Source organism: Oreochromis niloticus, unplaced genomic scaffold (assembly GCF_001858045.2).
Source record: "Oreochromis niloticus isolate F11D_XX unplaced genomic scaffold, O_niloticus_UMD_NMBU tig00000734_pilon, whole genome shotgun sequence".
Classification (NCBI taxonomy): Eukaryota; Metazoa; Chordata; class Actinopteri; order Cichliformes; family Cichlidae; genus Oreochromis; species Oreochromis niloticus.
Genome location: NW_020327228.1, coordinates 3865 through 26944, shown reverse-complemented (window position 1 = coordinate 26944; position 23080 = coordinate 3865). Strand labels below are relative to the sequence as shown.

The following is a 23080-nucleotide window of genomic DNA, read 5'->3' as shown; positions in this document are numbered from 1 at the left end:
TCTAGCTCGACCCAATAATCTCACTTCATCTGTCTCTGGAGAACCTTATCTGCTGAATCAGTATTAAATATGTAAAACAGGACAATAAATAAATGGAGAAATTAATAAAAACTTGCAGCACTGATACAGTCATCCAATGTTTAGCATGTCTTCTTAAATAAGGCAAAAAGTAACCTTAGATGAACATAAATATTATAATAAGATCACACTCCACCTCTCAGTCACACCAAAGGGTTAAAATCAGCTCAGAAAAAGGTGAGACTCTTAACATCTGAGTGAAAAAAGGTTTGCCCACTGAATTCTAACAGATTTAATCCATAGCCCCGTTTCTGTGCACAATAAATAAAAAATAATAAAATCTCATCATCAACCATCTGTGCAGCTCTGCAGGACAGTCCACAGTGGGGTGTAGAGGGTGGATTTGGAGCCTGCGTCTCTCAAAGTTAGAATCAGCTTCGTGACCTGAGCCTCTGTCTTCATGAAAGGACGGCAGAAGTCCAGGTTGTGAATATTCAGCTCAAAGTGGTTCATCAGTGAAAGTTTGCTGCTGCTGACTTTGTTCTTCTGTTACATCTTTTACTTTCTGTGACACCATCTCTTTACTCAGCTGTGTGTTTGTTTCCTTTACTTAAATTATGCAATAAACCTGCTCCTGACCCAGAAATTTATGATATGAACACATAAACACATAAATGAACTGGTCAGATATTAGAAATGAATTGTTCCTCTGAGTATTTAACTGCTGTTGTGTTGCTTTTGTGTGCTGGTGTCACTGATGGCTGTGACAACAAACACACAAACAGTTTGATGTCATCAGAAATCATTCTGGAAATACTCAGAAAAAAGATGGTTTATGGTTTAAAGCTGATTTACTTTCACACTCCAACACTGTTATAATGTCCTGCTGTCTGAGTGTGTAACAGCACTGCCCCCATGTGGTCAAACTGGAGCATTGCACATGATCGTTTTCATCCAAACAAGCTTCATTAAACCTCCACTATGGGCTCAAATCTTGGTTACAAGTATTTTTATCTGGCTCACCTGGTAATTCCTTGTGGTTTCTCCTAACGACCTTCTCCTCTCCTTGTACAAAGTGTTCCTCTGACAGGAAACCTATCAGCTCTCTGATTGGATAGTTAAATTTATGATTGACATGGCATACACCAATTAGCTGAAAGGAAAGGAAATCGGGTCAAAATGTTGCAAGTTCAAACTCACACACAAACTGGGAACTTGAGTTTTAAATGTAGTTTTTTGCTCTGTATCTATAACCAGACCTTAACAAAAAAAAAGGTAACTTGTATAAATATTTTTTTATAAAAACACACATTTTCATCTATAGATGCACAAACATAAAATTTTTAGATATTTTGGCTTACAAGGTTACAAAACTCAGGTCACAACTACACAAAATATTCATAACCACAGTTTGAGCCCATATAGGGAGGTTTAATGAAGCAAATGTCCTGTTTATAACTTGGATGAGTGACGAAACGTTTCTCCCACTGAAAACATCCAGATGAACAGAATCAACTTTTGGACATGATGAGAAGCCAGCAGGTGAATATGGTAGATGGCCACAGGTGAGCATTGTAGGCGAGGCCAGAGGCAGGGAGCAAGGTGCAGCTCCGCTTGTCACGTTCCTGGGTCTGTTGACCCAGCGTTTTGAGTTCTAGTTTATGTTTTATGTTTAAGTTCATTTGTTTAGTAGATTACCGTTGTGTCTTCCTACCCCTGTGTTAAATCTCCCTTACCCATCATGTGGTTCATGTCTGTTTGTCTTATGTTGTCAAGTTCATGTTGTCATGTCATGTCCTGTTTTATTTTGAAGTGGTCCTGTGTTCATTGTATTTGGTTTTACGCTTATATTATATATACATACATACATACATATATATGTGTATATATATATATACATATATATACATATATATATATGTGTGTGTTTATATGTATATATATATATATAACTTTAATCTTACAATGTTTATTTATCGGATAAAATAAGTTAAATGTCACTGTTATTATTGTCCGGCCGGGCCTGTTTCATACACACACATATATATATATATACATATATATATATATATATATATATATATATATATATATATATATATATACATACATATATATATACACACACCACTCCCACCCTCCAACAGCCCTTTTGAATTCTGAGGTCTCAATGTTGGCAAGTATGTGCTAGGCTTGGCCCACATCAGTCTAAAATTGTATGTAACCATGAATAACGTGATGCCATGTCCACCAGGAGAGACTGGACAGTATAGATGGTAAATGGCCTGTATTTGTATAGCGCTTTACATGGTCCCTAAGGACCCCAAAGGTTAACCACAAAGTGCTTTACACATCCAGTCATCCACCCATTCACACACACATTCACAAACTATAGATTTAAAAGTATAGATGTAAAACCAATATGCCAGCAGTTTATCTCAGTTAACAAGAGGAGAAGGCATGTGTTTGGCTCCTTCACATAGTGGACATTGAGTTGTTGTGTGGGGCAACAGTAGTCCGTTGCTGTAACAGTAGTTCATGTTTAGAATGAAAAATCCCAGCTCACTGACTTGATAGGGGCAAAAGTGCCTAAAATGTTGCATAATTTTGCTGAGAGATCTTTTACTTTGTGGTAATCTTAGATGAGTAGTTTTTTCATAAGCAACTGAAGTAATGTTGTTAAGTCCTTAAAGTCATATTCTTTTATTGTCATGACTGTATTTGAAGCTATTTTTATTTTTGTATGATACCTGATTTATTATGAATATGGCTGAAGTAAACTAAAGTCTAAAATACTTAGTAAGTCATTTGTTTAATAGTAATTTAACATTATGTAATTCACATATAAAACTAAACTAATTGGGCAGCACGGTGGCACGGTGGTTAGCACTGTTGCCACACAGCAAGAAGGTCCTGAGTTCAATTCCACCATCAGGCCGGGGTCTTTCTGTGTGGAGTTTGCATGTTCTCCCCGTGTTTGCGTGGGTTCCCTCCGGGTACTCCGCCTTCATCCCACCGTCCAAAGACATGCAGTTTGACGGGATAGGTTAATTGGATAATCCAAATTGTCACTAGGTGTGAATGTGAGCGTGAATGGTTGTCTGTCCCTGTGTGTTGGCCCTGCGACAGACTGGCGACCTGTCCAGGGTGTACCCCGCCTCTCGCCCTATGACAGCTGGGATAGGCTCCAGCGCCCCCCGCAACCCTGGAAAGGATAAGTGGATGGATGGATGGATGGATGGATGGACATATAAAACTATGAATTTTAATTTTAAATGGTTTAAAAGCATGCAGAATTAGGGCAGGGCGATATGGCCAAAAATATATATCACGATATATATTTGAAAATTTGCGATAACGACATAACTGACGATATAATTTCTGCGAGACAAAATACAACTCCACAACTTTACTAGCGCAAAAAACCCCGATCCATTCATTTTACTTAAACAAGTAACTGTTTTTATAGGCATTAAAGCTATATAAACATTTAACAGTGCAAATGCAAATTCCTTGCTGAAAGTTTAACCAAAAGGCATTTCCAGTAGAAATGGGCTGACATATCCTGAGCATAACCATGTATAATATCCACTGAAGTTAAAAAGAGGTGCTTTGCAACATTATACTGCAGTGTGCCAAATAAAAAAGTCAAATACATATTTTTCGGACCATACGGTGCACGGGATTATAAGGCACATTAAGCGAAACAAAGCAGTCAGATAAATCAAACTTTATTCAACTCATTCTTCTTGCTTCCTCCACTTCAGTACCATTGATTCATTAATGCTGTATTCTATCACAGCTGCTCTGTTCCCATGTTGTTGCAGTATATTAATGACTAACCTTCTATTGTGGATGGATTATCTCAGTTGTTCTCCTGACTGAAGTTTGGTCCGTTTACAGCATCCTGCTATGCGATTGCATTTGTCTCTAACCATCAGGAACCTTCACATTAACTTTTATCAAGCAGATAAAAGTTAGCGTTCATCCTCCAGCTTCACTGTTTAAATTATGCTAACATAGCTGTGTCGCTAGCGATCACGTAGCACATCATTATATACCAGCTAGCCCAACTTCAGTAACCCTACAAACGTCACTGTTGTTTAGTTTCCTGTCTTCATTTATGTTGGAAGTGATAGCAGAGCTGTACATTTGAATTTTTTCAGAAATCTCTCAGTCAGAACATGCTATATCATGTTTATGTAACTAGCGAAACTAGCGAGCTAACTTCTGCTAACTTCCTGCTAACTTCTAACTCTGTTAAATGTAATGAATTCTGTTTTCATGGATGCCTGGATGTTAAACTAAATAGTTACACCTGGAAAAGTAGCAATGCTGATCATTTCATTAAATGTGAAAGAATTTAGACAGTTTTAAACTCTCAGTGATGTTCGTTTGACTTCGGGACTTTAAAGGACAGAGTTTAGCTCCCAGATTACTCCCAGCTTTACAAGCACCTTAGTCCGACAAATACGGCAATAACGACGGCCCGCTTGCATGTTCTACAAAAAAAGTGCTTTGTTGTGTATCTGACGGACAAACACCAAACCAGTTAAGCTGCACCATTTTTACAAAACAATTCTGGCTCATCCTTTTCACTCAACAATCTACTTTCCCCATTCACATTCTCCGTTACCGTGCATTCTCCGTGCTTTTTCGGCACTGCGCATGCGTGTTTTACCCATATTCTATCACGATATGTCATTTTCTTATCGTTGCCTAGCTTTCTACCGGTATTATCGTGAACGGTATAATATGGCCCAGCCCTATGCAGAATAGTACATGTAGGCAAATATATTTCTCCTCATTTTATTAAGAAGCAAAGACAAAAAGAAAAAAAAAAGAAACAGCAGGGTTTGGTGGTTGAATCATCTGTCCCCACCAATGCCAAAACCAAATCTACGCCCTTGGATCCACCTCAACACAGAGACAAACTACACCATTTACACACAGCTTCATCAACACTAACTCCACACACTGTCTGACCACTAATTTAAAAAAAAACCAAAAAAAAAAACAGCTGGTAATCTAAACCTAATGGTAACCCTAAAATGAGCAAACATTCTTTATAGTTACTGCCAGAGAATTTTTTAGTATTTTTGCTCAATTTTTTTACAGTGTCATATGCGGATTGTTGTTTTTTCCCAGGTCGCTAAGAAGATAAAGAATAAATTCTATAGATGTACACAAACATCCTATACTGAAGTTTTTCTGTGCAGTTTACTGACATTGAATCATGCCTGTGCTGTTTTAGTCTGAGGTTTATTTTGGTTTCTGCTGTGAAGAGAGGTGTGTATTGGTTAGCCACAACCAAACCAGAAGTATTTAAATTTTCCATCTGCGATGTCAGTCAAACCCACAGAACCACATGAGGAAAACAAAACAAAAGTTTTCTCACATCTTTCATCCAAAAAGCCCAGATCATTTTTATGTGAATAAGAGCCGGCAAAGAAAAATAAACACAGTAAAATTAATGAGGACATAAAGCAACCAGAGGATTTTATTACAAAGACATGTGCATTTATAAAACATGTTTATAAATTCCCCCAAAGGAGTAATTTTGTGTCCTGTGATCCTAATTCAGTGATAAAAAGACATAAAACATATAAAAATCCGTAACATGTGGATGTCCTCTGGTCTGAGGTGCTTGGTAGACCAGTTAGAGACCAGCAGCTGGACGTCAGTGGTTTGACTGGTGGACTACTTCAGTGAAGAATAGACGACGTCTGGCTCTGGTTTAAAGTCTGAACACAAACACACACAGTTCAAACAACAGGAAACATGATTACAAGCTTTGTAGTTCAAACAAGACCTCCAATCTCCACCTCTCTGCATCACACACAGTCCCAGTTCAGACTTTACTGGGAAGCAGCTCAAATGTTCACTAATCACATTTCTGCTTAATTTTGGCACACCAATAAAAAAAATAGAAAACTTTGGTAATTAAAAAGTGGCAAATTTTAACCAGCACCTTTGAACTAGGCTGTAATTAGTTTTCGGTGTATGAAAGACAACATTTTGTCCAAGTTCAATATATAAACTACATTTAATGATTGTTAGGAGGTTAGGTAGAAGCAAGTCACTGACTTTTCATGGAAAGCTATTCAGTTTTCGGTTTGGTTTATTAATCATTCACTTAGTTCAGGCCATTATTGCTAAGTTAATGACACTGTTGCATGACTGACTTAGTTTTTAAGCCTGTTAGCAAATGTCTTTTCAGTCAAGGCTTAGAGAAACATATGATCAGTATCCTACTAATTAGTAATAATGTCTCTCTTGGCACAGGAGAGACAGAAGAATTTCATAATTCATGTCTCCATATGTTCAGAAATGCAGCAGTTTGTATGACAGCTGAAGTTAAATATTCCAGTGAGTCTGCAACTTGTATTTCTAGCAACAGTAAACTTTCAAAATCCACACACTGCAAGTAAGCACATAATGTATGTGGTCTACTTGTCACGATCCTGGATCATTTTGAACCAGCGTTTTGAGTTTTAGTTTGTTTTTATGTTTAAGTCCTTTAGGTTTTCTAAGTTCATGCTATCATGCCTAGGTTGTCATTATAGTTCTTTGTTTGTTAGTTTCTCTTTGTGTTTTCTACCCCTGTATTAAGTCTCCCCTGTCCTATGTGTTTCATGTCTGCATGTCATTTGTTGTCAAGTTCGTGTTGTCATGTCTGTCTCATTATGTTTCCTGTTTTATTTTGAAGAGGTCATGTGTTCCTGTGTTCATTGTGTTTAGTTTTACTCTTCTACTGTGATGTCATTATGTTCATTTGTGTCAGCTGTTTCCCCCATGTGTTTCCACTAGGGATGGGTATCGTTTAGGTTTTATCCGATACCAGTACCAAACCGGTACTTTTGAAACGGTGCCGGTGCTTAAACGGCAAACCGGTGCTTAAAGAATGGAGAACACACAATTTGTCCTTTTCTGCAGGTATAGTGCATATATGGTATCACTCTTGGCTGGAAGCAGTGCTTAAACAATGGGAAAAAAAACACAAACTTTGTCCAAAAACCTCTCATGTTTAGCTGTTTCCCACTTTTTCTTTGGTCATTTTAGCCTTTTTGGCCAGGGTGAAGGGAGTATCTGCCATCAAACAAGAAGACAGCCGCATGTAACTACGACGATGTTTGCTAGTTCACCTTACATGCATTAATGTAATAATGTGGTTAGCCTACTCAACGTAAATTACACACGAACAACATTAAGCTACTCACGCAGAGACGAACGGCTGCTGCGGCCATCATCATCCGTCATCATTTCTGCTACACCGGCAGGGCTAGGGGCCAGGACTCTACTCTTCTCTCCTTTGCACAGTATCACAGTATCAGCTTAAAGCACTTGTTGCAGGCTGCTGAGTTTGTATACTTTGCTGTGAAATACAGCCAGACTTTTGACCGCTTTGCCTTGGGCTTTTTTAATCCGTAGCTTTGCTCTAAAAGAACGTACATACCTGGGCCCGCCAACTACACTTGCAAAGGTAAAATGAGTGGCTAGAATTCAAAGTGTTTTACATCTCAGGGGGAAAAAGCACCGAAAGAAAGCACCGAAATGTGCGCTGCTTTTCAGTCTGGTTACTACCGTTTATGTCAGAACCGGTGCTATAATGGCACTGGATACTGGTACCCATCCCTAGTTTCCACTTCCCCTGATCACCTCCTGTGTGCTTTTAGTCTGTGTGTGTTCATTCATTCGTCGTCCGAGCATCTGCTATCCTACTTTGTCTCCATGCCAGGTCTCTATGTCTATGTTTATGTTCCAGGGTTTTGTTATGTTTAGCTCACCCAGTTTAGGTAATGATTTAGTTTTGTCTTTGCTTTAGTTTTTCATTGCTAAAATCAGCCTTCAATAAATGGCTCGTTTTCAGTTAATGTTAAGTCTTGTTATTTTGCATGTACGCACTTGGGTCCAACTTCTTCACTCCCTATAGTCTGCCTCTGCCAGACTGTGACACTACTAGAGGACAGTGCACTAAAGTATATAGTTTTACACTTTGTACTATATACACGTTTCATAAATTTGGTTTGAGCTGCACTTTTGCAGTTAATGATGAAATTAATACAATGTGAAGAGATAACTAAAAGAAAAGATACTTTTCTATTCGGTGAAACTTTTTTTTAACTACAAACGTCATTCTCAGGCAGGAGGATATATACACTTTTGGATAGTATACAACATTCTGTAAACGGTTACTGAACCTCCTCAGATCCTGTACCTTTAGATCTATGTAAGGTCCTTGTAAAACTTTCCAATTTTTGTCTTTGCTTCAATTAAGATGTGTCTTTAAATCTACAATACCTTTCTTGTTCAAAAAGTTTACTGACATAGTAAAGAAGTAGATAGGGAACTCAGTAAGTAGGAACAACAATAATTTAAGGACATTTTCTTAAATGAAGATAATTTCATTATCTGCAGTTTGTGAAAAAAGGCGCTACATTAAAAACAAATCAGTAGTTTCACAAATTATGGATACACACTTTTTTCTGCTATAGAGGTAGAGGCACACTTCATGTTCTTATCAACATACAGTTCAAAGAGGGACTTCCGGTGTCATGGTGGCGAGAGTAGCAGCATAAACAGGAGCTCCTGCATCGATAGCTAAAATAATCCGCAATTCAAGAATATAATCCATTAAAAGTGACTTTCCCCTCAAGAATAATGAGCGGAGATAAAAATAAGAAGGGACGAGCCCCAGGCCGAAGCTTAGAAACGTGACTTGAGAGCAAGACATACGAAACACGCACCGAGCAGGAGGGAGAGAAGATGGCGGAGGAGGCCTCAACATCAGCGCTAGGCTCCCTCAGACAGGTGGTGAGTGAAGTAGTGGCGGAGGGCATGCAAGACCTTAAGGCAGAGATGAAGAAGGAGCTATCGCTCATGAGAACAAGTTTGAAGGAGGACATGAAAGCCCAAATGAGCGAGTTAACACACGAGATAAACCTACAGGTTACCGCCGCCACACCAGGATCGAGGAGGTGGGGAAACATCTGGAAGAAATGGAAAGAAACATGGTAGGGAAGGAGAAATGGGACATTGGAGTGAGGGATGCCATTGTTCAGCTGATGGATAACCAGAGGCAGCTCCAAGAGAAGGTTATGGATTTGGAGGGGCGCTCACGCTGTAATAACATACGGATATATGGCATCCCTGAGAACGTAGAAGGCACCTCCATGCTAAGGTATGTGGAAAGCATGATGATATCGGAGTTGGGGGACGGTGTGGACTTGGGCAGCGAGAAGAACCTAGGGATAGAGAGAGCTCGGTGGGAGCGCAGCCGAATGTAAATGGTACAAAGAATCCCATTAAGAGGAGTAAGATAGTTTCAAAGCTAAAAAGGGAACAAATTGATATTGCGTTTCTGCAAGAAACGCATCTATCAAAGGAGGAACATGAGAAGTGGAAGAGAATGGGATTCAAAAATATTTATTATGCCTCACATAGATCTGGGAAAAAAGAGGAGTGGCCATTCTGGTACTGAACAAGGTTGGTTTTGAGTTTACTGGAGAACATAAAGATAAAGAGGGAAGATTTGTGTTGGTGAAAGGGAAAATGGAACAGGAAGATGTCACGCTGTGTAATATATATGCACCCCCTGGTAGTAGTACAGGGTTCTTTAAGGAGATATCCAGTCTTATTGCTGCAGAAAGTGTTGGAACATGTATATGTGTGGGAGATTTCAATTTACTTCTCCATCCAAAATGGGATACAACTAGCCGAGACCGGAGGGGAACTAAATTAGAGAAACAAGTAAAAACAATGTTATCTGAGTTGGGACTTACAGATATATGGAGATATTTACACAAAAATGAACACAAATTTACATTTTATTCAGCGAGACATGATATGCACTTGAGGATTGATTATTTTTTTTACTTTTAGTAAAGATCTCCACAGAGTGAAGGATTGTATAATAGGACAGAGAGATTTGTCTGATCATTCGGGACTAACTATGAAGATTGGGTTTAAAGCTAGCCCCAAAAACACCTTATGGAGGCTTAACACAGGTCTGTTAAATAATGACTCGTTTAAAAGAGAAATGGGACAGGAGTTAAAAACATATTTAGAACTCAATGACAATGGAACAGTTAATCCTACAATTTTATGGGATGTGGCTAAGGCATACCTTAGGGGTAAAATTATTGCAAAATGTGCAGTCCTAAAGAAGGTGAGAGCAAAAAAACTGTCAGATTTGCAGGAAAATTTGGGAAAATTGGAACAACTGCACACCGTTACAAGGTGCCCCCAGGTATTGGAGCAGATAAGGCCAGTTAAACAGGAGATCCACAAAATTTTAAGCGAGGAAATTGAAAAAAAATTAAAATATAATAGACAACTGTGTTATGAGGCAGGACCCAAAGCTGCTAGGCTATTATCATGGAGACTCAGGAGACAACAACAGGAGAACACTATTCATAAAGTTCGAAATTTAAAAACAAATAAGATAACTAATAAACTCGAAGAAATTCAGAGAGCATTTGAAGAATATTACGCGGAGCTATACACACAACCGGATAGAGCAGATGAGCATAAGATTCAGAATTTCTTATCCAGCTTAGATCTACCATTTATAGGTAAGCAGCAGAATGAAAAACTCATCAGAGAAATATCAGCAGAAGAAATTAACATTGGGATCTCAAAACTCAAGACTTTCAAAGCTCCAGGATGTGATGGATTCCCACCAGAGTGGTATAGGCAGATGAGGGAACCCTTAATCCCACTATTAAAGGCCTCTTTCAATTACACTCTGTGTGTGTGTGTGTGGGGGGGGGGCATACGATACGGTCGGGTGGGAATTTCTGTTTCATGTGTTGAAGAGATTTGGGCTATGTGACAGGTTTATTCAATGTATAAGAATGATTTATATGTCTCCAACAGCGAGGATCAAAGTTAACGGCAGCCTCTCAAATCGGATAATATATGAAGATATATTAAGATCTGGAGAGGTGGGGTCTGCTCCACCTCGATGTGGGCAGCAGAGTTAGAGCGATAAAGATAAATATCCTCCCAAAGCTGCTATATTTGTTTGCAGCACTTCCAGTGGAGGTTCCAGCAAAACAATTTAGGGAGTGGGATATGCATTGCTCAAGATTCATATGGGGAAATAAAAGGCTGAGAGTGAGATATGCAACATTGCAGCTGCCTGGTGAGCGGGGGGGCATTGCCCTACCATGCTTTGAGGATTACTATCTGGCAGCCCAGTTTAGACCTCTAGTGTGCTGGTGTAACTCTAAGTATGAGGCAAAATGGAAGGACATTGAGCTTTCCTTGATGTATTTCCCAATACAGTCTGTTCTGGGGTCTCTTGTGAGTTTGCCACAGGCATATCAGATGCAAAATTTCTGTGTAAGTTTTTCCCTGAAAAAATGGGCAGATGTGATTAAAATTTTCGGTCTTAATAGGGAAATAGGGTTGCTGGGATGGCCAGCGTATCTCCCACGCTTCCTTCCAGCATTGTTAGACCATAAATTCAGGGAGTGGTCCAGGCATGGAATCACTGCAATCTGTAAGATAGTTAAGCATTGGGAGCTGATAAATTTTGAGGACGTGTCAGATTTACGAGATCGGCAGGGAAGATTTTTATCGTCACCCACAGGTTCGGAGCTTCTTCTGGAAGGAAGTTAGAATGCCTGACGCAGATGCTAGTGGGGTGATCCAAATATTTATGGATGCTTATGATGAGAACATTATAAGAGAAGTTTTATAGCTATGAAAAAGACCTCAACAAGATATGTCAGTCATTGATGGGAAAAAGAAGCAGGTATAACTATCTCTGAGGAAGATTGGTCACGGATGTGGAAGAATGTGTTATCTACCACAAATTCTTTAACATGGCGAGATTTTGGATGGAAGAATTTAATTAGATTGTTCATCACACCAAAGCAGAAATCCAAAATAAGTGGTTCAGGCTCTTCATGCTGGAGGGAGTGCGGGGAGGTCGCTGCAGGTTGCTTCCATGTCTTCTGATCATGCCCTAAACTGAAGACCCTTTGGGAGGACATTAAACAACACACACACACACACACGGAAGCTGGTCATAGACATTATTAACACAATTCACCATATGGAACTGATTACCCTCTCACTGTGGCTGCAGAAGGAGAAAGGAGAGAGACTTTGGGAAAGATGGGATCGTTATACGTCAAGAGACTAGAATCTGATACCTCTGTGATGCAGAGGGACAGCTGCGAATTTGTTTGAATGGAACATGCACCTGTGTAATATGTAATATATGCAAGTAAAACGAGGCGATGTGTATTTTGGACTATGTGAACATATGTGAATGTGTTGGTTTCCCTTGCCCTCTTTAGTTCTGTATGTAAAATAAGATGAAAATCAATAAAGAGAGAGTATTAAAAAAAAAAACATACAGTTCAAAGGCCTGCAGTAGAGTGCATTCGTGCACACTTGGGCATCTTTTATTTAGCATGATTATACCATGCATTTTGCTATATAAATATGCTTAAGAGTCTATCATATGTTTGACATCCTGTTTGTATAAATTCACACTGAAAACCAAAATACACACCAAGCTTGATAAACAGAATTAAATAATGTATTATACATCTACATTTTAAAGATGGCATCGAAATCGATACCTACTTTTCTCTAAACATTTTGAAATTTAGACCATGAAATAGTCACTTTACAGAAACATGACAGCTGGGGGGAGGGGGGTTAGTATCATGTCCATAGTCTTTGATGGGGGCTTTGGATGGCACAGGTTTCTTCCTGTTAAAAAGGAGTTTTTCCTTCACACTGTCACCAAAGTGCTTGCTCAATTGGGTCATATGACTGTTAGGTTTTTCACTGTATGCATTATTGTAGGGTCTACCTTACAATATAAAGCGCCTTGGGGTGACTGTTGTTGTGATTTGGGGTTGTATAAATAAATAAATAAATAAATAAATAAATAAATAAACTGCCAAAGTAAAGAAGTAAAGAAGCTGAATGCTGCTATTGAAGTACCACCAGAGCTTCGAGTCACTAACTTCACAGTACCCCCAGTCACAACCCATCCTCTCAATGCATCAAGTCCCCCATTCATTCCTCAATCCCTAGCAGTTACACGTCAAGCTCCTTGTCCTCAACAGCTACCCCAGTCTCCTCCAGCCTCAGTGTTGAGGTCTCAGGAGCAGAATAGCTCGGATCTGGTTAATGTGCTAATAGAAGCTATGAGTGCAAATCGGTTCCCAACACCAGAGCCTGCAGTGTTTACAGGAGATCTCTTGAAATTCAAAGACTGGCAGCTATCCTTTGAAACATTAATAGAATGGAAAAACATTCCAAAGAATGAAAAACTATACTACCTAAGTAAGTACTTAGCTGGCACAGCAAAGAAAGTCGTGGAAGGATTTCTTCTACTGGGCACAGAAGCAGCATATGAATCAGCCTGGAAGCTTTTAGAGAAACTTTTCGAAGACCCATTCCTAATTGGGAAGTCCCTCAGAGACAAAGTGCTTGCATGGCCAAAGATAGGTTCTAAAGATGCTAAGCTAATAGAATTTGCATACTTTCTCAAGCGCTATGAGGCTGTGATGTCTAACATCAAGATGCTGGAAGTTGAATGACTGTGCGTTGAGAGTAAAGAATTCTGTTGAAATTGCCGGATTGGTTGGTTTCCAGTTGGAATCGCAAACTGAAGGCTGAGTACCCACCACTTAAGGTGTTTGCTAACTTCCTATCAAAAGAAGCAGATCTTGCTTGTGATCCCATTTCCTCTATACAAGCACTTAAGAGTGTTTAAAAGTGAGAAAACAAAGCATCCACAAAGCCAAATGGTTCAACTAAAGACTCTGAACACAAGTACAACACAGAGCAATATTAAAACATGTTTTCTGCAAAAGGACAGGACATATCCTAGACCAGGGGTTGGCAACCTGCGGCTCCAGAGCCGCATGCGGCTCTTTAGTCCTTATAGTGCAGCTCCATGTGGTTTGAGAAAATAAATTAGAAGTATTTATTTATGTTAGTTCTTTTTTAACTTGTAGTTCTACATTGGAAGATTATTGTGATATTGAAATATAAAAATAAAATTATATTTTATTATTTTTTCATCGCTCAAAATAAGCATCACACTCGCGGAAGCCGGTATACCCGCCGAAACGCCATGCTTTTATCGAGACTTTCAACTCCAGGTAGGCCAATTATGGATCTTCGGATCCACATTATGTCAGCAGTGATTTTCCACCGTGAACTATGTTAAAAACAAACACCGCTCATGCCTCACAGATGACGGCTTACAGTCCTGCGTGAAGTTGAAAGTGACTTCGTACAGCCCCGATTTGCAGACGCTGTGCACAGAGGTTCAGGAGCAGAAGTCCCATTGTAAACAAATCACGGCAGACCCGACGATGTTTCCATGAGCATGCTTTTGAGCATCTCTTTATTGAGCACTTTTCACACACGGTTGCTGTACGCATACAGCCGGCTGTAGCTTTTCAGCTCACAGCCCGACACACACCACCAACAACACAACAGCACAGATAGCGCAGACCTAAAGGCAGCGAAGCGTGATTGCGGGTGTCGCTCAGGTGCGTCCGCCTCCCCTGCAGCGGTGCTGCAAACCACGCCCCGCCGCACACATTAACCAGGTAAAATACATATTTAGGCAGAATTTTGCAAATATCTATTTTTCATTTTTCAGCAGCATAGTGCTTTTTTCCAATTATTTTTTAACAGTCAGGTCAAGGCTCCAACAGCCCAAAGGCGATATAAGGGCGGCGGCTGACAACAGTTTTTGTTTGCTACATGGTTCATTTTAGTTCAGGTTGGTGTCTTTCCTTTTGTTATATTTCTTTAAGAGTTCAAAATGTGTTGATTACATAAATATAATTTAATTTTCTCTGTAGCACTTCATGGATTTCATAAGCAGCACACCTTAGTGGTTCACACAAAGCATAAAGATAAAAAACAATATATACAGTGTTATCTTCATTTTAGATCTCAAAAGGTATTTGCGGCTCCCAGTGTTTTCTTTTGCGTGGAAACTGGGTCCAAATGGCTCTTTGGGTGTAAAAGGTTGCAGACCCCTGCACTAGGGTTTGTGGCTCCATCCATACTCATCGACAAACAGATTCTTCAAACACTGTGTAGAGCCAAGGTAAGGTGGGACGACCTCTCCCTTAGCACATCCAGCCACAATGGGAGTCATGGCTCAAAGATCTGCCGCATTTGGCAGCTCTAAAGATTCCAAGAAGCTACCTTCAAACTTTGGTGAAGTTGCACTGCATGAGCGTCGCAACTTTTCTGATGCAAGCTTCAAAGGGTATGGTGCATGCTCATACCTTAGAGCGACGAGTGAAATCGAACATATAAGTTCTTCACTTGTCTTGGGGAAAGCGAGAGTAGCCCCTATTAAACTAACAACTATCCAAAGGCTTGATTTATCTTCAGCCGTGACTTCAGTTCGCATTGGTGATATGGTAAATGGTAAATGGCCTGTATTTGTATAGCGCTTTACTAGTCCCTAAGGACCCCAAGCCGACACTGACCGAGCACTCAAGGAACTGTGCAGCGCGATCAGCAGTGAGGAAACCGCACATCCAGAGGCGACGTTTATCACGACCGGGGACTTTAATAAGGGTAGCCTGAAAAAAGTTTCACCAAAACTCCACCAACACATCCATTTCAACACTCGTGGAGACCGGCTTCTTGACCACTGCTACACCTCTTTCCGGGATGCGTACAAAACCCTCCCCCGCGCCCCATTCGGCCAATCAGATCACCGCTCCATTCTGCTTCTACCCGCCTACAGGCAGAAGCTGAAACAGGAAGCTCCAACCCTGAGGGCGGTGCATCGTTGGTCGGACCAATCGGAGTCTACGCTGCGGGACTGTTTTGATCACGCGGACTGGGAAATGTTTCACGTGGCTGCTAAAGACATTGATGAGTACACAGACTCAGTCTGCGGATTTATCAGAAAATGCGTGGAAGATGTCGTCCCATCCAGAACAGTTAAATCCTTCCCAAATCAAAAACCCTGGATTAACGGAGATGTTCGCACGGCGCTGGCGGCACGGAGCACCGCTTTTGCCTCCGCGAACACATCGGACTACAAACATGCACATTACCAACGAAGACGATCAAAGCAGCCAAACGTGAGTACAGGGACAGGGTGGAGCAACAGTTTGACAACCCTCGGAGTATGTGGCAGGGACTAAACACAATCACAGACTTTAGAGGGAAAACCAGCACACCGCAGACCACGGCCTCTCTGTGTGAGGATCTAAACGTATTCTACGCTAGATTCGACACAGCGAACACCATGAGACCGGACAGTGTGCGCACCGCGGATGACGTCAGTGCGCACACTGTGTCTGAGGAGGATGTGCGGAAGTGCTTCAGGAGGGTGAACGCACGCAAAGCTACTGGTCCGGACGGGATTCCCGGCCGCGTCCTCAAGTCATGCGCGGCTCAGCTGGCTGGAGTGTTTACACACATCTTCAACCTTTCCCTCTCTCTGTCTGTAGTCCCAGCCTGCTTCAAAATGGCCACCATCGTCCCTGTACCCAAATCCTCCACCATCTCCTCATTGAACGACTGGCGACCCGTAGCCCTGACCCACATCGTGAGCAAATGCTTCGAGAAGCTGGTCAGGGACTTCATCTGCTCCGCACTACCCGACTCACTGGACCCTCTACAGTTCGCATACCGCCACAACAGGTCCACTGATGATGCCATAGCCCTGACACTCCATGCTGCCCTGTCACACCTGGAGAAGAGAGACACGTATGTGAGAATGCTGTTTGTAGATTACAGCTCAGCATTCAACACTATCGTTCCCTCGAAGCTGGACAGGAAACTGCAGGATCTAGGACTGAGCAGCTCCCTCTGCAGCTGGATCCTTAACTTCCTGTCTGACAGACGCCAAGTGGTCAGACTGGGCAGCATCACCTCATCCCCCATCACACTGAACACTGGTGCTCCACAGGGGTGTGTACTGAGCCCTCTCCTGTACTCACTCTACACCTATGACTGCACGGCCACTAGAAACTCCAACATCATTGTGAAGTTTGCGGATGACACTACAGTGGTGGGTCTTATCACCAACGGTGATGAGACGGCCTACAGGGAGGAGGTCAGCGCCCTGACCCACTGGTGTCAAGACAACCATCTCACCCTCAACGTCGCAAAGACAAAGGAGTTGATAGTGGACTTCCGGAGGTGCAGGGAAGTACACACCCCCATCACCATCAACGGCGCCGCTGTGGAGAGAGTGAGCAGCTTCCGCTTCCTTGGTGTACATCTGGCTGAGGATCTTACGTGGTCAGTACACATAAACAAAACAGTGAAGAAGGCGCAGCAGCGCATCTTCTTTCTCAGGAGACTAAAAAGATTCGGCATGAGCCCCCGCATCCTCAGGACCTTCTATCGCTGTGCCATTGAGAGCATCCTCACTGGATGCATCACCACCTGGTATGGCAACAGTACCGCTTACAACCGCAAAGCTCTCCAGAGAGTAGTGAGGTGTGCTGAACGGATAATTGGAGGTGAGCTTCCCTCCCTCCAAGACATCTACAGGAAGCGGTGCCTGAGGAAAGTGGGGAGGATCATCAAGGACTCCAGTCACCCCAGCCATAAACTGTTCAGACTACTTCCATCAGGAAGGAGGTTCTGCAGCATCCGGTCCCGTACCAGCAGACTGAGAGACAGCTTTTTCCACCAGGCCATCAGACTGCTGAACACGTCATAGACACCTCACCCTCACTACTGGAACTTCAACATTATGCACTCCATACTGTACATTAATGCCACTGTTTTGCACATGTCCGACTACCAACCTCTGTACATTTTATATATCTTATTTTATTGTTTACTCTATTTCATTTGTAAAATATGTATATACACACTCACACACACACACACACACACACACATGCACACACACACACGTAGAAAAACATATTTAGTATACACATCCAGTAATGCATATACTCTTATATATTGTACATATATTTATTACTTTCAGATTTAGCCATTCTTATATTTTTGCTTGTTTTACGTTATTGTATTTTGCACAACTCTGTTGCTTGAGAAGCTCGCACACAAGAATTTCACTCGCATGTACTGTACCAGTGTACCTGCACATGTGACAATAAAAGTGATCTGACACTGGTGATGGCAAGCTCCATTGTAGCCACAGCCACCCTGGGGCGCACTGACAGAGGCGAGGCTGCCGGACACTGGCGCCACCGGGCCCTCTGACAATCACCAGTAGGCAACGGGTGAAGTGTCTTGCCCAAGGACACAATGACCGAGACTGTCCAAGCCGGGGCTCAAACCGGCAACCTTCCGATTACAAGGATCACAATCGTTATATAACTGTTTATTCTCAGTTACTTTGACAAAAAGGCATCTGCTGTGATGCTACACCTCTGATGAAGATAACAGTATCAGTACTGATAAATGATCAGAAATATAATATTTCTGACTATCTGGGGCACAATTGAATCGAATTGGGACCTTGTGAATCGGAATCGAATGGATTATAAAATCAGTGATGATACCCAGCCCTAGTGAGTAGCCCAGGCCCGACAGAAGTGGATGTAGCGGTGGGTAATGAGAAAAGATGAAAAGAAATGTTGATACCTTTTTTGTTAAGGCCTGATCCGTCTGAAATTCATAGCCAGTGCTCTGACGTGGAGCCATCAATCTCTCAACGCTGAAACATTATATGCCTCAATAAAGGCACTGCCCAAGTGTCTCCTCTCCCCACTGCCTTTCAGCAGCAGGCAGCAGCAAACAGGTCATCAGAGTAGGCCAATGTTATGATTAAGTTTAACATTGTCTACAATATTGCCAAAGAGTGCCGAAGCATCTGGCACTCTTTGGCACTTTTTCAGTAACTTGTCTTTCTTGTAGAACTGTGCTCCAAATGAAGAACTTTGTGTTGACAAGATTGTTAGTTAATCGTTTGCAAATCAATATTGTCTGTATGGACAGCAATTTTCCCTCAAAAAACGTGCAAATGTAAAACTGCGCTGTGAAGTGATGCCGTTGAAAAATTTGGGTGCGCCTAACTTTTGTGCTGGTGCGCCCAAGAAGGCACATCAGTGCAACCATGGCAAAAAGTTAGTCTAGATCCCTGATTAGACAGTTTTACTGAAGTCTGTGCCCCCAGCAAGACAGACAATAAAGACCTGGCAAAAATGATTGCACTTGATTTCCAACTATTTTCAGTTGTGGATAATAAAGGATTTAGAAAGTTTATTCATGCACTGAATCCTACATATGCAATTCCAAGCAGGAAAACACTCTTCCAAAAAATCATCCCAAGCCAATATGACAAAGAACATGCATCTTCTTTTTGTTTTGCATATTTTAATTTATATTTTATTGTGTTGTGGTTTGGAATGTCTTGTGTTGTTTCACTGTAAATTTGTTTTAAAAAGGGAAAAGCTGAAAATTCAAATAGTCAAAAGTTGAATTGTAAATAGTTGTTTTTTGTATTTTATTATTTATTTTTTTTACATTCAATGCAGAGTGAATAAATAAAAGCAGATTTATATAATAAACATATATAAATAAAAAACACTTTTTAAAAACATTAGTAATTCATTTTGTGCCTAATTTTATATTGTTGTTGATAATAAATTAATTAAAGCAACAACACAACCTGAAGAGCCGGTTCAGAGCCGATAGAGCCGGCTCTTTTTAGTGAGCCGAGCCGGAAAAGACGATTCTCTAAAAAGAGTTTATTAACTCTGCACTTACTGAAAATGGAAAACAGCATGATGAGTTTCTTTTTCTTTGGAGACTTATGAATTACAAAAAAAGTAACTGCTGTTTCTGCTGTGGAGGATGTTTCTTGTTTGTTGTCAACTTATCAGAAATAAAGACTAATTTTAGAGACTGACTATATTTGATGGGATGTCAAATGTGAGGCATCAGGTCTAGACAGAGGGCAGTTGTTCGATTAATGCCTTTTCAAGGCAGAACTATGACTGATATGAATTCTGTTGTTGTTTATATCTTTAAATGAAGTTGTTGGGAAGCACTAATGTAACAAAGTGTTCTGCAGGTTACCTCCGTGGCGACCATCTTGTTTTTCCCAGTAAAGAGGAGGCCTGCCTCAATTGCAGCTCTTTTATAGGGCAGTCTGAATTGAGAAGGTGTGGTCTTTAGAGTATTTAAAGTGGGCAGGAAATGGATTGGGGGCCATTTTGAGAAGTTGCTGTCTGTATGTGCATGATATTGGCAAGAGACAATAAAGCAATTACTTCAGTTAAGATAGAGTGAAGTCTGATGTTTCCCTCACCACACCTCTCTGCGTAACAGAAGTGTTAAATATGCTGACCTTGAGTCATGGTGTGCTGTGGTTTAGTAAACTTAGCATGATGGGGGGGAAAGGATAAGCAGATAAAGAGCAACTGTACCTCTAATCTTCTTTGGTCTGATCACTCTTTGTCCATAACTGAATTCCTCAGTTTTCACTGCAGAGTAGACTGTGGCTGGATCACTCTCTGCAAAAAACACATTTGGATTAATACAGGTACAAGTGCAGTTATCTTGGGTATGGAAAAACATCTTTTCTTTTATGCAGCATTGTGGAGATGTTAAGTGATGCCTTTTACAAACAGCAGCATCTTTTTTCACAGGTGTTTCTGATCTTATCGCCTCTTCTGTGAAACAGCAGCTGCCCAACAAGGAACTGGTGGGTGTTTCTGCAAAAAAGAAAAGTGGAGGACCACAAACCTGGCTTCCGTCTTTAGAGCAAGCTTACACTGTTCACAACAAAACACAAAGCATTGCACAACACAAACTCTATTATTAGCCAGCGCAAAACAGTGTGGTGAAATGTCACCTGCTTTAGAATAACTTGAGTGGACAACAGGATGTAGCTGCTGTAGTTTCACATGCAGAACCTCAAAGAAGACGGAATGATTCTTTGCATTAAAGGATGTTTGCTCTGTTCACTCTCTCTCATATCAACAACAAATGAATCTCACTAACCCTGCTGACACATTGTGTGAGCAGATGAGCCACATTTGGGCAAAAAAGCATCTGAGGTAGTTTGTTCCCTCTGAAAATGCACCTGATATAATCCTTCATCACCATGTGAACACATACTGTAGGCATTTTTTTCACTAGATAGCATGGCTGGTCATCCCTATAGTTACCAGTGTGGTTTCACTAGAATTTTTTTTTTTAAAATTATATATGTTTTCTTTTCAGGTAGAGACATCAAAAAGTTTAGAAATGACCATGTATTTAAACCATGAATCTGAACCAGCATTAACTATGGTCAATTATTTTACGCTTGAGCAATGACATTTAGGAACTGACAGTGCTTTAATAATGTAGCCTTTATGAAAGCCACATAAACAGCTGAGAACAGATTCCACCTTCTGATGTGATCTGGTGCTATATCAATAAAACTAAATCAAATTTAACTGAATAGATTGTCAGGTCAAATGCATGTCTCTAGAAAAGAGACATCTCCAAATTGTTCCCCCCAGAGTTTGAAGCAAAGGACTGTCCAAGTCGTCCAAACTGTCTTGGTAAACTGGAGAATGAAATAGAAATGAACAAGCAGTTTCCTTATTTCTGTTGACAAATACATGAAAACTCATGTTAGCATCAGACTGGTGTTAATTATTATGGGTTTGCATGGTAGCATTGGTGGCTGTCTCAGATGGTCGAGCAGGTCACCTACAAGTTAGAGTATGAATGTGTGTGAATACTAGATAGAAGCACTTAACATAGGGAGAGCATAGAAAAAAGTGCTTGTTTGAATAGAAGACTGAGGCAAGTTAAATAAAAGCTCTTTGAGTGCTCAGTTAGAGTAGCAAAAAAAAAAAAAAAAAAAAAAAAAAAAAAAAAAAAAAAAAGAGTAGCAAAGTGGTATATAAGAACCAGTCCATTTACCATTAAACAAGATGGTGAATAGAATGAAGAATAAACCCAATACATATCACTGTGTTAAAAGCCCCAGTTTCTGTTTTTAGAAGTGAACCATGATTGACACAAAGAAGAGCAGCTGTACCTCTCATCTTTGATGTTTTCTTCTTGTCTTTGATGATGATTTGTCCATAACTGACGTCTTCAGTTCTCATTGTTGAGTAGACTACAGCTGGATCACGTTCTGCACAATAAAACACATACAGATGAGCTTATTCCACTGAATCAGCTGTTTCACTACTTCTTAAATTCTTATTTAAGAAGTAGAATTTGGATTCAGTGGCTGCTGCAGTGACAGATAAACTTCACAAATATTATATTTAAATGTGGATACTTAGTTTGAATTTTAAATGTTGCTGATTAATAAAATTCACTTTATTAAAGTATAGTAAATTTGAAAGAAAACAGTGAATACTGTAATGATGCAATTATTAAACATATTTTTATGTTTAATAAATCCCATTAGTTGTTTTAGAGTCATGGTCTGTGTGCAGAGTTAACAGAGCTACAGTTAACCACAAGACCACAAACACACAGTCCAGCACACAGTGAACAACACTCAGTAAGTGACTGTGGGGTTGAGACATTCTCCTGACTCTTGGTGGTGCTGTCACTTGGTGTTCGCTCGCTTTGTGGTAGAGTATCACTTCCTGTTCCTGCTCAAACACAGTGGTGTTTCTGAGTAGCTTTTCTGCTTAGCAATTTAATTTAAATCTTTTGATACATTCCTTTTTCATAGTATAATCTTCACATGCTTCATCTGAAGCACCCTTTCTGTGTGCTCACTACCTAATTTGTAGCCAAAGTATTCACTCACTGTCTCTGTACTGTTTCGCTAGCTTAGCTTAGCTCGTAGCCGACTCGTTAGCACGATGGCTCCTTCACCTGTCCCTCCTGCACTTTCTTGCTCATTGTGTCAGATGTTTAGTTACTCCTCGGCCTCCTTTAGCAGTAATGATACCTGTAACAAATGTAGCATATTTGCAGCTCTGGAGGCCAGGATTACTGAATTGGAGACTCAGCTTCACACCCTTCATTCACCCGTAGCTAGCCAGGCCCCTGTAGCTGGTGCAGCCGAAGATAGCGTAGGCCCCGCTAGCTGTTCCCCGGCAGACCCCAAGCAGCTGGGGAAAGAGGGCGGCTGGGTGACGGTGAGGAG

The 23080-nt window shown here is 40.8% G+C and overlaps 1 long non-coding RNA gene across 2 annotated transcripts; it reads right to left on the bottom strand.

Moving 5' to 3' along the window:
- Positions 1-5540: 5540 nt before the first annotated feature.
- LOC112844664 (uncharacterized) lies at positions 5541-22101 on the bottom strand. 2 transcript variants are annotated; one of them, XR_003217399.1, is made up of 3 exons: positions 22007-22101; positions 20397-20483; positions 5541-5762 (listed from the first exon to the last, which is right to left on the bottom strand). It is a non-coding gene; the product is annotated as an uncharacterized LOC112844664 (long non-coding RNA). The 2 variants fall into 2 exon arrangements; XR_003217400.1 differs by lacking the exon at positions 5541-5762 and adding an exon at positions 11904-12006.
- Positions 22102-23080: the final 979 nt, after the last annotated feature.